This window comes from Dermacentor variabilis, chromosome 4 (genome assembly GCF_050947875.1).
Source record: "Dermacentor variabilis isolate Ectoservices chromosome 4, ASM5094787v1, whole genome shotgun sequence".
NCBI lineage: Eukaryota > Metazoa > Arthropoda > Arachnida > Ixodida > Ixodidae > Dermacentor > Dermacentor variabilis.
The window spans coordinates 31,330,737-31,344,353 of record NC_134571.1 but is presented as its reverse complement, the minus strand read 5'-3'; positions in this window follow the sequence as shown (position 1 = coordinate 31,344,353).

Genomic DNA, 13,617 nt, shown 5'->3' with positions numbered 1-13,617 from the left:
TCTTCAGGAGAGCCTTCCTTTCATCTTGGAATTGCTGGCAGGACCACAAGAAGTACTCAATGTCTTGTGTCTCGTTGCATGCCGTACAGTTCGGAGAATTGATTCGCCCCGTCTTAAATAACCAGGCATGTGTATTAGCAGATCCTGTCCTTATTTGACATAGAAGTGAGGCTTCCTCTCGGTGCAATCACTTGGTTACGCAGGGCATATGCGGTGGAACCCAAAGCGACGCAAAGTGATTTCGAATGTCACGTTTTTGCACTTGGTTACTCTTTGCAGCCTTGATTTTGGCAGTATGATAGAGAGCTGCGTATGCAAGCGCATCAGCTTTTTCGTTTCCAGAGATACCGATGTGGGAGCGAAGCCACTTAAACTTAACTGTGAAGCCTTTGTTGTTGAGTTCTTTCACGATGGCGAGTGATTTGCGTGGGAACTTGAGGGATGGCAGACCACGGTATACTTGTTGTAACGCGGCCTTTGAGTCCGTAAGGACAACCACATGCTGCGGAGGCAAAGTCTATAGTTAGCGCAGAGCAGAAGCTATTGCTACGCCTTCCACAACTGTCGACGAGGCCTGATAGAGAGGGAATATAGAATGCAGCTGCGCAGTGGTCTTCGTCTGCTTTGACAGAGCCATCTGTGTATACTTGTAGGTGATTCGGGTAAGTCGTGTTTAGGTGTTCGAGGACTAATGACTTGGCTTCTGCAGATGGAATGCAGCTCTTTGACTGCAATCGTGGTACAATTAAGTTGCATGTGATGTCCTCGAATGTCCAGGGTGGTTCTATCCTTTCTCTCCGTGTCGAGCAGCGCAATCTTAATACGCGAATCGTGTTCAGTGCTGCATAAAAATGTGAGCGCGGCCTGTTACCTATACGTCGTAAGAGGGCTCTACCGGGCGTAGACTCAATCGTACTAGCTGGATCATGAGAGCCTGGGAAGCCTGGAATCGTAGAGGGCGCGACTCAGCTTCGTAGAGCACTTTCTTGTTTGACGCTGACTATGGGACTCCAAGGCAAAGTCGGATACCTTTTCTGTGGATGGCTTCTAAGCGCTCGTATTGGCTGTCTGAGGGTGACATCAGAGGTAGCTGATACAGGATCCGACTGGTAACCAACGCTGTATGTAGCCGTAGCATCGACGTCGGGTGGTTGCCCCAGCGTATGCCAGCGACTCGCTTGAGCACATGTAGCCTGGGTGACGATGACGCCACAACGTGGTCAACACCGCGGCGCCAGAGTAGCCTGTGGTATCCGTCCAAATTCAGCGTCAAGCCTGTAGATTTTTTTTCACTCCAGGAAATATCAGCATTGCCATTTGTTGGGCGTGCTGGTAAACTGAAAGCATATTTAGCGCCAGCAAACAAGGACGGAAGGGAGACGACACCACAATGCGCTAACTTCAACTTGATTTTCAGGAAATACACCTATATAACCCATGCACAGTGGCGCCACCTCATCCAAACCTTAACCATCCAAAAACCCCGTCTCCTTATCTAACAAGTCGACCGAAGGGGCACTAACACACGTATCACTATTCCGCCTGATAGCCTGAGCCTCAATAATCTCTCGCACGTCTTTATCTTTGTGCTTCGCAAGAACGCGGCAGGATCCTGCCGCGTTCGGGAATGTCGGAATACTTTCGTTTCCATGTGCGAAATAACCAGCAATTGATCTGGAACTTGGAAGACCAGCCTCGGACAGGCCAATATTGGCACAGGCATGTTGCGTAAGAAAAGCGACAGTTCAGGTAAATGGCACGCAAAACTCGCACTGTTCCATTGCATAATAAGTGACACCTGTGGACGAGATCGTGAACATTGTGTCCTGACCACATCCATATTGCTAGGTGCTTTAAGAAGAGGCAGAGCTTAGAATCACTGACTCGAGAACCAGGACTACTTCGAGCATGTCCTTCATCGAACTCGCCGGCATCTTCTCTATGTGTGATCGCAAGGCCTTGAAGAGAGCACGTAGCACCTGCTGACAGTCCTCCTGTGGTGTTTTTCATCGCAGCGCGATTGGGGTCGCTGCAGTGCAGACACATAACTTCGCTGTTCCGGTTGTTCAGCAGTCTTCTCGTCAACGGGGCCTCTGTTGATTGATTTGACTGCTTTAGCCGGTCCGCTGTGCCATGGCACCACTGTGTCCTGGATTCCTGGAGAAGGATTCAGGCTTGGAAAATCAGTTTCACTCTTTGAGCTCCATTCGATTTCGTCTGACTCTCTGCGACTCTCCGTCTTTTTCTTCGTCGTATTTTTCTCTTCCTTTCCTGCTGGCCCCAAGATAAACGTTTTATTTCGATTTATTGCCACTGCCCGCGTAGGACACTTGCTATAACTAGCTGGATGACCACCACTATACAGTTTGCACATAGAAAGTTCTCGTTGCACGCGCATGTTTTGAAATCATGTGGTCCTCCACATCTCTTACACCGCTGCTCACCACCGCAGTACTTGGCCACATGTCCATAGCGCTGACACTTGAAGTACCGAGGTGGTGTCTCAACGTAGTCAATGGTCTCGTGTCTTGTGAAGCCGAAGTTGATCTTCTCTGGACGGTCTGTATTTGGAGCGAACGTAAGAACCACGGAGCTGGTTCGCCTGGACTCCCAATCCGATTCGGAAATTTGAACGCGTCGCGTGACTCTCCTTGGATGGTAAACACCTTGTGGCTTTAGGTATACCAACAGTTCCTCGTCAGTGTACCACTTCGGTACTACTCTAATAATGCACGTGTTTTGCAGGTACGAATTCGGCACTCGTGCTGAGATTGCAGTCCCTGAGATTGATTTGCAGCTGAGAAGGGAATTCACATGCTCTCCTGTCTGTACATCTAGAAGCAGCGCTCCTTGAGCAGTAAATCGGCGCCTAACTGGCGATGCGCCAAGAATTTTTTCAATTTCCGTAGACAGAACAATGGGATTTACTTTATTCAGGTTGGCTCCTTCTGCGGCAGGGGTAATAATCACTGGGATTCCGACGGTCCTCTTCTTGCGGTGATGCACAAGCCTGAAGCCTTCATCGTCCAGATCTGTGATGTCAGCTATGTCACAATCATCAATAAGCGTAGACCCGTCGTCTGTTTCTGCAGCCTTATATCGCTTACATTCACGGTTGCTCTCAGGGTCAGTCGTTGGCCTCTGACCCGGTGTCAGGTCAGGCGTAGTCATGACGGAGCTCTCGCCGCTACCAGATCGGGCTCTTCTGCAGGCTCCTATCGAAGCGACGGGAGGCGAAGGCCCCCCCCTCCTCCCTCCGGCCTCCGGTAGGGAAGGTATCTTGGCAAGTCGTCCAACGTCTTCGACAAATCTATTTGACAAAACGTCGAAAAAAAATGCAAAAACACTAGGGAGCGAGACAGCAGTGCGAGTAGAACTTGTTGCTGGGTGAGTTGGTTGGGATCGAAAGAATACATTGTTGCGCCAAAAAAGGAAAATAAAGACTTGGGAAGGAAGAGTACGAAAAGACATCTGTCTGTCTTTTCTTACTCTTCCTTCCCAAGTCTTTATTTTCCTTTTTTGGCGCAACAATGTATTCTTTACAGCAGTGCGACTGTGTCGAATCAAACTTCTTTTTCCTCTTCCCTTGAGATACACATTAGTGATATTGCAGCCTTGTGCGTAGTGGACACACCAAGAAGCAGAGCGGGAGGTTTCTCACGCAAACCATATGGAACACCTCCCTTACGTATTCAAAGGCACCCCTGCCTCTATTCCATACCACGTGATGGCCACGCTATAATCACGGCAGAAATACGCTCTACATAACTGCACCTCTTCCGGTTGCACACGCATGAAGCTTAGTTAAGAGCATGTCGCAACCTGTGAGTCGTGCGACGTACAATAAACGGCAATAGCACCACGCTGGAAAATACATCCGAAATGGCGTGTTAGTGAGAACAGGTTTAATCTAACGCAGGAAAATAAATTACGCCTAGTGGAATTGAAAGCTCATCTGGAACATGGAAAAAGCAAGAAACGCGTGTTTTCTCTTCGCCTTAATGTGTGTCATTGCATTAGGCACGCAGGGAGTGAACGTTGTACGCACAAAACAGAAATTTATATGTAAATCACAGCGCATTACAAAGGATCACCGCAGAAACTAGAAACGCTGTATGTTTTGTTTCATGAGGTCACTCTTGGTCTATAAAGCGCTTTCGTTTACCTATATTTATGCAAGAACACCTAGCCCAATTTTAGGTTTTAGCATAGATCCCAACTCGCAATATTTCTGTATAACCCACTAAACATACTGGCAACTTCCTGGTCTGCCCTAACTCACAGTGGTCTAACCCACAGGTCTGGACCATGCCATGATACATGTTGTGCATAAACTGAACTACTTCTCCCCCAAACAAAAATACAAAAATATAAATGGCCGTACTACATTTCCTTGCTGCAATATATTTTACGCTTTTCCTAAATGTATCGAGCGTTCAAGTCAACTACACGAACTATAAAATGCTACAGAAATTTTGAGAATTGTATACTAAGCGTAAGCATTCATTTGCTCGGCTGATACTTTGCCTTTTGCTTACTTATTTATCTAGCTTATGCATGTCTGCCCATCGCTACCAATAATCTACTATTACGTTATTATAGCGATTACATGTGTTAACTTGACCAATTATGCATTCATGTTGCAGATATAGTGCATCAACTGAGCCGAAACGCCATGACAACTGAGTTTTTTTTGCCACACCCTAACTTTTTCTTTTCATTTTGCTTTTTTCATTTCCCTTCTTTTGTTACGACTTGGACGTGGCGATGGGGATGTCACCAGTTTCTTTTTTTTTCTAATGCTACCAATCATTTACTATTATGGAAAATCAGTTCTGCGGAAGACCGCAAAGTGGAGGAATGTACACGAAATGCATAATTGGCATCCACCTGGATTTTACCACGAATTGTTTGTCTCAAACCCGAAGGCGTCCCCACCTCAATAGGTGCATTTGGTGCGCCACATAGGGTATGATCGCAATGGGAGAGGCTCAAATATCCTTTTATTGGGGGGGCTCATTAGGGTTTCTACGGGAATTCAGGGCTCAGGCACCTTTCCCGAGCATATCACCCCCGAAGAAAGCCGAACGCCTGGCTGGGGTGTTCTTGTGTCCATTTCAGAACCACTGTGTGCCCGGCAACGGTGGGAATCGAACCCACAGCCTTCCGCAGCCGAGGCGGGTGTTCTACAACTAGACCGAGCCTTTGTACCTTCGTTCTAGAATTCGGGTGGATACCAATTTGACATTACATATACATTTATTATTATATAAAATACTATAAAGATTACATGTGTTAACTTCTTTATTTTCTTTTTTTGCTACGACATTAAGACGGTGACTGTGACGTAGCCAGTTTTATTTTTCTAGCGTTACCAATCATCTGCTATTACATTACTGTAACGATTATATGTGCTAATTTCTTTATTTTCCTTTTTTTACAACTTTGACGCGACGACGGCAACGCAACCAGTTTCCTTTTATTGCCATAGCAATTATATGCACACTCCAGGCCTATTCCTGCCGTCGGCGTCGGCGGGAGGTTCCGTATAAAGGGAACGGGCGATAAAATCGTCGCCGCGCGCCGAATGCTGTATGCGCGAGTGAAAGCGTGCGAGGGTGAGCCAGTGATCGCGGCTCAATCTCGCGCACGCAACTGCGGAAAATGGGGACGAAGCGTGCCGTCTTCCGTCGAGCGCCAGGCTTCGAGGGGGGGGGGGGGCGGGCCCGGCCAGGCCGCTGTATCTTGAAAACCATCTGCGACGGATACAGAGTGCGCGCTGCACTGTACTTTCAAAACGTACTTAGTGTTGATGCGAGCGCCTGCACGAAGGTCAATTCGCTCGCTGCTGCTGCCGCGTTTCCTCATTGCAGTGTTTTGACAGCGGGTTTCCGCGGTCATGCAGTGAGATGTGTTCATGTAGGGTTGTGCGCGCGTGACACCATACTTGTTAATTTGGTTATACTCGCAGACAACTTTCTGTGGCTATGAACGGAAATCTACGGAGGCAAAGTGCGCACAAGTGAGAGCGTTTCTGAAAAGAGTCCCGCGTTTTAATACACGTTGGTTTAGGTTAGAGAAGAGAAAACATAAATGCCTTATTAGCAACAATTCCGTAAAACAGAACACAGTATTGAGTGTAAAGGTTTACTTACTTTGCGTTTACTTACCCACTCTGGGGAATCGGCAATGAATTGGGTGGCGAAAACAGTTATCAACCGCCTGTACAGCTGATATCATCTTTCTCCTCCGACCCAACCACTGAAGCGTGTCAATATTAAAAATATTCGCTGTTATATGCCGGAAATGGACTGGCTGATGTCTGTGAACTATGTATGCATTCATTTAAAGATGTATATATTTTATTTTCTTGAATTGTAGTCCTTCATTACTTCTTTTTTGTCTTGAGAATTGAAAAAGAAAAAGTTCTGTTTTTTGTCATATTGTATATAAGCTTCTACAGTGTATGTTCCTACCTTATTAATTTACTTGTTAATTTATTTCATTCATTACCGGCAAGCTGCCTTTCTGCTAACTGCTGTTATACATCCTTGTTGCAATCCTGTGTGTAATCTTTGGAGTGGTCAGTTCTCGTGTGCTTGTCTTAGTTTACACCACTTTCGAACTTTGTAGGGTTCAGGAGGTCGTCAAGCTCAGTTTTCTCTTGTGGCACTCTGCTGATTGGAGCAGAAAATAAAAATTAATTAATTGCTTTATTCATTGATTGATCAACCTGTCGACAGCAAACGATTTATGCCACGGTAGCTTAACAGAAATATTGTGAGAGAAGAACTGGGGCTGGGGGGAGGAGGAGCTCTTGTTTCATTGCCATGAGAAGCCCGCAGGATATATACACAAAACGAAAACTACTGCAGTATACGGGTGTGTGTGCGTGTTGGGGGTGCGAGTGCACTTGCGGATGAGTTGAAAATGATCACAACATAGCGGATCAACGAAGCGGATCTCGCCAGCAAGAGAAGTGGTGTTTCATAATCGAGCTCTATACCTGCGCTGCAGAGCAGCATGAGCTTGCACAATCTCATCACGATCGTGGGTGAAAATATGTGCCACATTTCCCTTTCGAAGGATTACATGCTTCCATGTAGTCATCTCGGTATCGCAACCCCAAAGATATGGTAGCCTTTGGCGTCTCGCACAGCTCTGCGAATATTGGGAGACCTTGTAGGGCTTTAATTTTGCCGGTGGTCGTGAGATACAAAGGCAGCACGTGGTGCAAAGGTTGCGTGAGCGATTCTTTTTCTTAGTGTCATACTATGGCTAAATTTTCCTTTCGCATTAGGATGATTTAACAATTCGATTGCGTGATGATTGTGCTGGTGCTGACGATGAAGTTCTCGTGCTGAGCGGGCGAAGGGTGTTCTATTCCCAGCCACGACGACTACTCGCCGCTTAAGGCAGATTGCGAACGGCCTTGCGGGATGTGGCTTATAAATACACATGTTAAAGAACTAGTTCTGTTCGTTTATAAGTGGCCTGATTTCTCTAACTGTACAAAGACAAACAAACAAACAAACAAACAAACAAACAAACAAACAAACAAGCAAGCAAGAAAGCAAGCAAGCAAGCAAGCAAGCAAGCAAGCAAACAAACAAACAAACATATATAAATAAATAAAATACATAAATAATAAATAATGTTAACCATAATGATATACTAGATAATGCTGCCACAGCGGGTCGTTCAGTCAGCAGATCACTAGTGCCTACGCCGCTACACGCAACCACATGTACGGTGTAACATCACGCGCGAGAATTAGACGCTAGGTTGCGGCATCTGCGACACGGGTTCCTGCACACCATGTTCGCGAGCACATTTAGAAGCTCTGTCGGCACGTTTGTTGGCTATGATGCCACAATGGACATCTTTATGTCTTCTGACATTAAGAGACACATGGTAGCGAGGTGACGTGGTGGGAACAAGCGTTGGAAATGTGCTTGAAGTGTGCTCCAAGCACGTCCCAAGTAACGCGGGTCGGCACTGAGTAATTGCGAACAATCGAACTTCTTGGAGGAAGTACGTGGAGTACGTCCAGTACACACGATGTTATAACTCTAAAAAGGACGTTATTTCTGGTATATATGCGATACAGCTTACATGCGCCAATCCATACCACAGGACTAGCACATGTACAATCGAAAATTCTCAAGTCTAGACATTCAGGGTTTGTCTTTCATTGCCATTGCCACAGTGCTATGTATGCATACATTTCCATTGCCTCGGAAATGTATGCGCCACCACCGTATGCTCATTTCTTCGTGACGCGAAACAACAAAAGAGTGTGTCTATCCTTGCGCCAAAATGCGTCGATTGCCACCTTGAAAAAGAGTACACATGTGTAACTGATGACTATGAAGCTGTAGCGGTCCGTGCAAATGAAAAATGTTTGTCGGCTTGTATAGGCCGCCCGCTGGCAGCTCTGACAATTTCTTTAGTTTTTTTGAACGCTTATTATGTTTTTCAACTGAGCAGAATCTCAAGCTTGTTGTCGGAAGTGACCTTAACATTAATTTACTTCAACGTGATTTCAAGCAAATGACTTTGTTATCGACTGTTAGTATGTATGGCTTTGATATAGTTCCGACAAGCGCAACGAGAATAACGGACATATCAGAGACTTTGTTAGATTTATTCATAACGAATACCATGCTCGAAAGAACTACCGCTGGCAGAATAGCTTGTAATATGTGATCATTTACCCGTTTTTCTACTTTTAGAAACAGCTGGTCGTAAAAAAGCAAAACGTCAACGCGTGTATCAAGATATCTCGGACGCAAACTTGACGCGATTTAAGGAATCCCTGCAGGATGTTACATGGGAGTGCATATATAGAATCAAAGATTCGGATAAGGCATATGACGAATTTATTAATGTAGTGAAAAATGCTTACCACGAAAGCTTTCCCATAAAAACTGCTAAACGGACACACAAAATAAGAAAACCTTGGGTAAGCAAGGATATATACGATAAAATTAAAACCAAAGAACAACTTTACGCTACCTTCCTTAAAACCAAGGACCTGAATGTATTTGCTGAATTTAAGCGGCTTAGAAACAACGTTGTGAAGTTGCTCCGGAAAGCGAGGTCGGCGTATTACTCTAATCTATTTTCACATGACACTAAGCGTACCGACCTGACCTGAAAAAAAAAATAAACACTGTGCTAAGCGTAACCAAAAATTCAATGAAATTGAATCAATATGTTACAGAAATGATTATGCTTCTGGTTCTGCTTTAGCCAATCTGTTCAACAATTTTTTCATTAACCAATTCCCAAGTAATGCAATACAACAAAACAAAAGTATACAAAGACCTTGCACAAGCCCAAACCATATTTTTTTACCCAACCGACGCTCAAGAGGTAGCTTCCGCAATAATAAACCTTGAAAACAGTAGCGTTTGTGACGTAGACAACCTGCAATTAGAACCACTAAAGTATGTAGTGCATGAGATAGCACATCCATTAACGCACATTTTTAATCTTATCCTCTCCACTGGTGTATTTCCAAAAAACATGCAGATTGCAAAAGTAACATTAATTTTTAAGGGCAGTGACAGAAATGTATTGAAGAACTATAGACCCATATCGATTTTACCCGTTTTTTCCAAAGTGATAGAAAAGCTCCCGTATATAAGATTGCCTAACTATTTTTCTAAGAAATCATTACTACACAATTTTCAGCATGGATTTCGTCAGCATTGTTCGACGGAAACCGCGCTGCTAAACCATAAGGAAATAATCTTAAAAAAACTTTTCAGACCGTAATTTAACACTGGCAGTATACGTAGATTTATCGAAAGCCTTTGATTCATTACAACATGAAATACTACTTCATAAATTGCAGTCGTACGGTGTACACGGCATTGCGTATGACCTCCTAGCTTTTTAAGGCATCGTAAGCTGTACGTTTCAATAGGAACATCTTCTTCAGATATCAAATGCATAAAGATGGGAGTACCTCAGGGCAGCATATTGGGGCCACTTTTATTTTGTGTTTACGTTAACGACCTACACTCCTTTACCTTAAATCCAAATGTAACATCAATTTGCTATGCTGATGACACTACATTATTAATCACCGGTAAAACAACTGACGATATACAAAAGATATCTGATGAAAAAATGCCGCTGTTACTGAAATGGACAAAGTGCAATTCCTTACTTATTAATACCTCAAAAACAAAAGCAACACTCTTCAGACCAAAAAATAAGGTTGTAAACTTGCCGTTGATTGCACTTGGTCACAATGTGATTGAAATAGTAGAATGCATGAAGGTGCTGGGCGTATATTCTTCAAGTACTTTAACTTGGGATGACCATATCCGCGAAACTCATAAAAAATTGTGCAAAACTGCGGGTATGCTAAACAAATGTAGACATATCATTCCTCAACGTATAAAACTACTACTATATAACTTGTTAGCCCTTTCTCAGTTATCCTACGCCCACCTAGTATGGGGCACAACAACAAAAACGAATCTAAACCGACTGTTCCTAATTCAAAAGAAGTTTATGCGAATAATTGCAAACGCCCCATATGATTTTCCCACGCAGCAACTCTTTAAACAATTTGAGGTTATAAATGTCCATGATTTTTATAATTATCGTTTACTTCAGACATACTGCTCGGCCACAAAAAAGAACAATTCTTTTTACTGCGAGATTGCAGAATTAAGAGAAAATATTGCCGTATACACTACGCGTCACCACAATATTTGGCACATACCTACTCCTCAAAACAACTATGCGAAACAATCAATCGCTTTTACTCTATTCCAGCTCTGCTCAATAATCTTGCCAACAAATCTGTAGATGTGTCACAGTTGTCCAAAAAAACATTGCGAGATCAGTTCCTGTGAACTATGATGCATTTATTTATCTATTTCTTATGTTTTGCTCATTAATGTGAAGCTTTCCTTTGTATTTTGCAAAATGCTTATGTTCCCGTGTGCAATCATTGTCCGTGCATCTGTATGAAAGCAGTCATTTCTATGAAAATTGTTTAATAACTGCTGCTGCTGTGTAAAAGGGCAGCCACCTCGTCAAGCTACTAATCTCAGTAGCTTTTTGTGGCTACTCCTTCCTTGTGTATTTGCTCAAGGAGAATTCAATTCAATTCAATTCAATATTAACAGCGCAAGCTATTCCACTCTGTACATTGTTGTGATGAAAATGACTGGCAACCGTCATGTATAGTAGAGCAGCGATTTTTTTATTTATTTGTACATACAGCAGCGCAGTAAGGGCTATAGCAGGGGTGGATTAATAGACGGAAATTGTACAGAGAAAAGTACGATACAATGATGAGTGTGATGTGCTAGGACAATTCATCCGTGATGGCAGATACAAAACATCAGGGTGAGCATCAAGCGAATAGACCCAGGCAAGGAATTCCAGTCTTCTATGGAACGAGAGAAAAAGCTGAATTTAAACATATTAGTGCGTACAAAGTAGGGCATCAAGTTGAAGTTGTGATGTCGTCTCGTCGATGACTCTGCCGCGAGGCTAGTATGTTTTTTTGAAAGCCTAACAGAAGCATTGACGATGCTGTGCAAAAAATCTAACGATGCTATGCGGCTACGTGAATAGAGCAAAGTTAAATTCAAGGAAACAAGTGCAGAAGAGGACGAAAAGTGACGCTCATAACGGTGACATATAAATCTTGCAGCTTTTTTGTGAATTGCTTCTAGCCTGTTAATCTCACACTGTTTATAAGGGTTCCAAACGACAGATGCGTAGTCAATAGTAGGATGGGTTAGTTATTTATATAACAGTAGCTTAGTATCTTTTGGAGAGTTGGGTACTGTAGGACGTAGGTGAACAAATTTTTTTCTTTGTTACAAATCGTCGCGATGGGGCGCCGCTCTGCGCAGCTCAGACCTCGGAACCCAGACGTGGGCAGTCCAGCAAGCCCGTGAGGCGGCGTTGAGGTGGGGCCTTGACGTTACCCCGTGGGAGACCTAAGCTCGGGTCACGTTAAACCTTGCCAGACATTCAATAAAGTTTTTTTCCTTCCATCCCTTTGTTACAAATGTAATCAATGTGATTAGACCATGCCATGTTATCAGCAAAAACGATACCGAGATACTTATACTCAGATACCCTTCACATAGCGCGGTCATTGAAGGAGTAATGAAAAAGAGAAGATTTTTTTTTACAGAACGACATAAGGACGGTTTTATCAAAGTTAATGTTCCTTACCAGGTGTTGCACTATGCAGAAAGCCTAGCAAATCGCTCTCGGAGACGCTAATGATCATAAGAAGAGGTAATAATGGCGTCGTAATTTGCAGTATCTCTGATGTCATATTAAGAGCAAGCTTTAGCGCAGGTGCTCCTATCTAAATACATGTAAAAGGAGAATTCGTTTTTCTCGGCCACCACTGCACCAAGTTTGACGAGGCTTGTTGCACTTAAAAGAAAAACTTAAACTATAGTGACTGTTTGTTTCAAACTTTTCATCTAGGTCATTAATTCTTTATTTAAAATTGGCAAACATCGCAAATTTTTAGAAAACGGGACTGTCAAGTTTAATACCCTGTATGTCAGCAACGAAAAATGATATCATAATTATGTGAATTGCATCTGATAGTACATCTAAAGCGGACAGAATTGATATGTTGCAGATTAATCTGAAAAAGTTAGTAATATAAAATACAAGTTTTGCAGAACTTTTGTACACAACGTAACAAACTCAAGGAAGATATAAATTGACAAACATAATTTGTCCGTTTTGAATGATCTAATGAATGCCGTTTACAGCACCGCGATATCTCTTTTGACGCAGAACTGTTTATTTGTAAACTTCATGCTTCTATTTTTCTCAAAATTACGAATGTTAGAAAATTGTTTTAACAAAATTCAAGCTCTAAATCGAAATTCCGCTTGAAACATTCGCTGGAATTTAACTTTATCTCTGAAATTCAACGAATTTCATTAAAATCGGTCCAGGAGTTATCTCAGAAAAGCGTTTGTGTTTTACATGCGTTTGTATAGGCCTCGTCGGAGTTGGGCCCGAGCTAAAGCTTCCCCTTCATCATCATCATCAGCCTGGTTACGCCCACTGAAGGGCAAAAGCCTCTCCCATACCTCTCCAACTACCCCGGTCATGCACTAATTGTGGCCATGTTGTCCCTGCAAATTTCTTAATCTCATCCGCCCACCTAACTTTCAGCCGTCCCCTGCTAAGCTTCCCTTCCCTTGGAATCCAGTTCGTAACCCTTAATGACCATCGGTTATCTTCCCTCCTCATTACATGTCCTGCCCAGGCCCATTTATTTTTCTTGATTTCAACTAAGATGTCATTTACTCGCGTTGTTCCCTCACCCCAACCTGCTTTTTTCTTTTCCCTTAACGTTACACCTATCATTCTTCTTCCCATAGCTCGTTGCGTCGTCCTCAATTTAAGTCGAACCCTTTTCGTAAGCCTCCAGGTTTCTGCCCCGTACGTGAGTACTGGTAAGACACAGCTGGTTACACACTTTCCCTTGAGCATGGTCAATTCTAGCTGTTTCGGGGCTTGCAGGTCATGGGTTCAGAAGCACAAGCCACGCTTCCAGGTCGAATGTTCTAAAGCGAGCTACGGCCATCTCACGTCCAG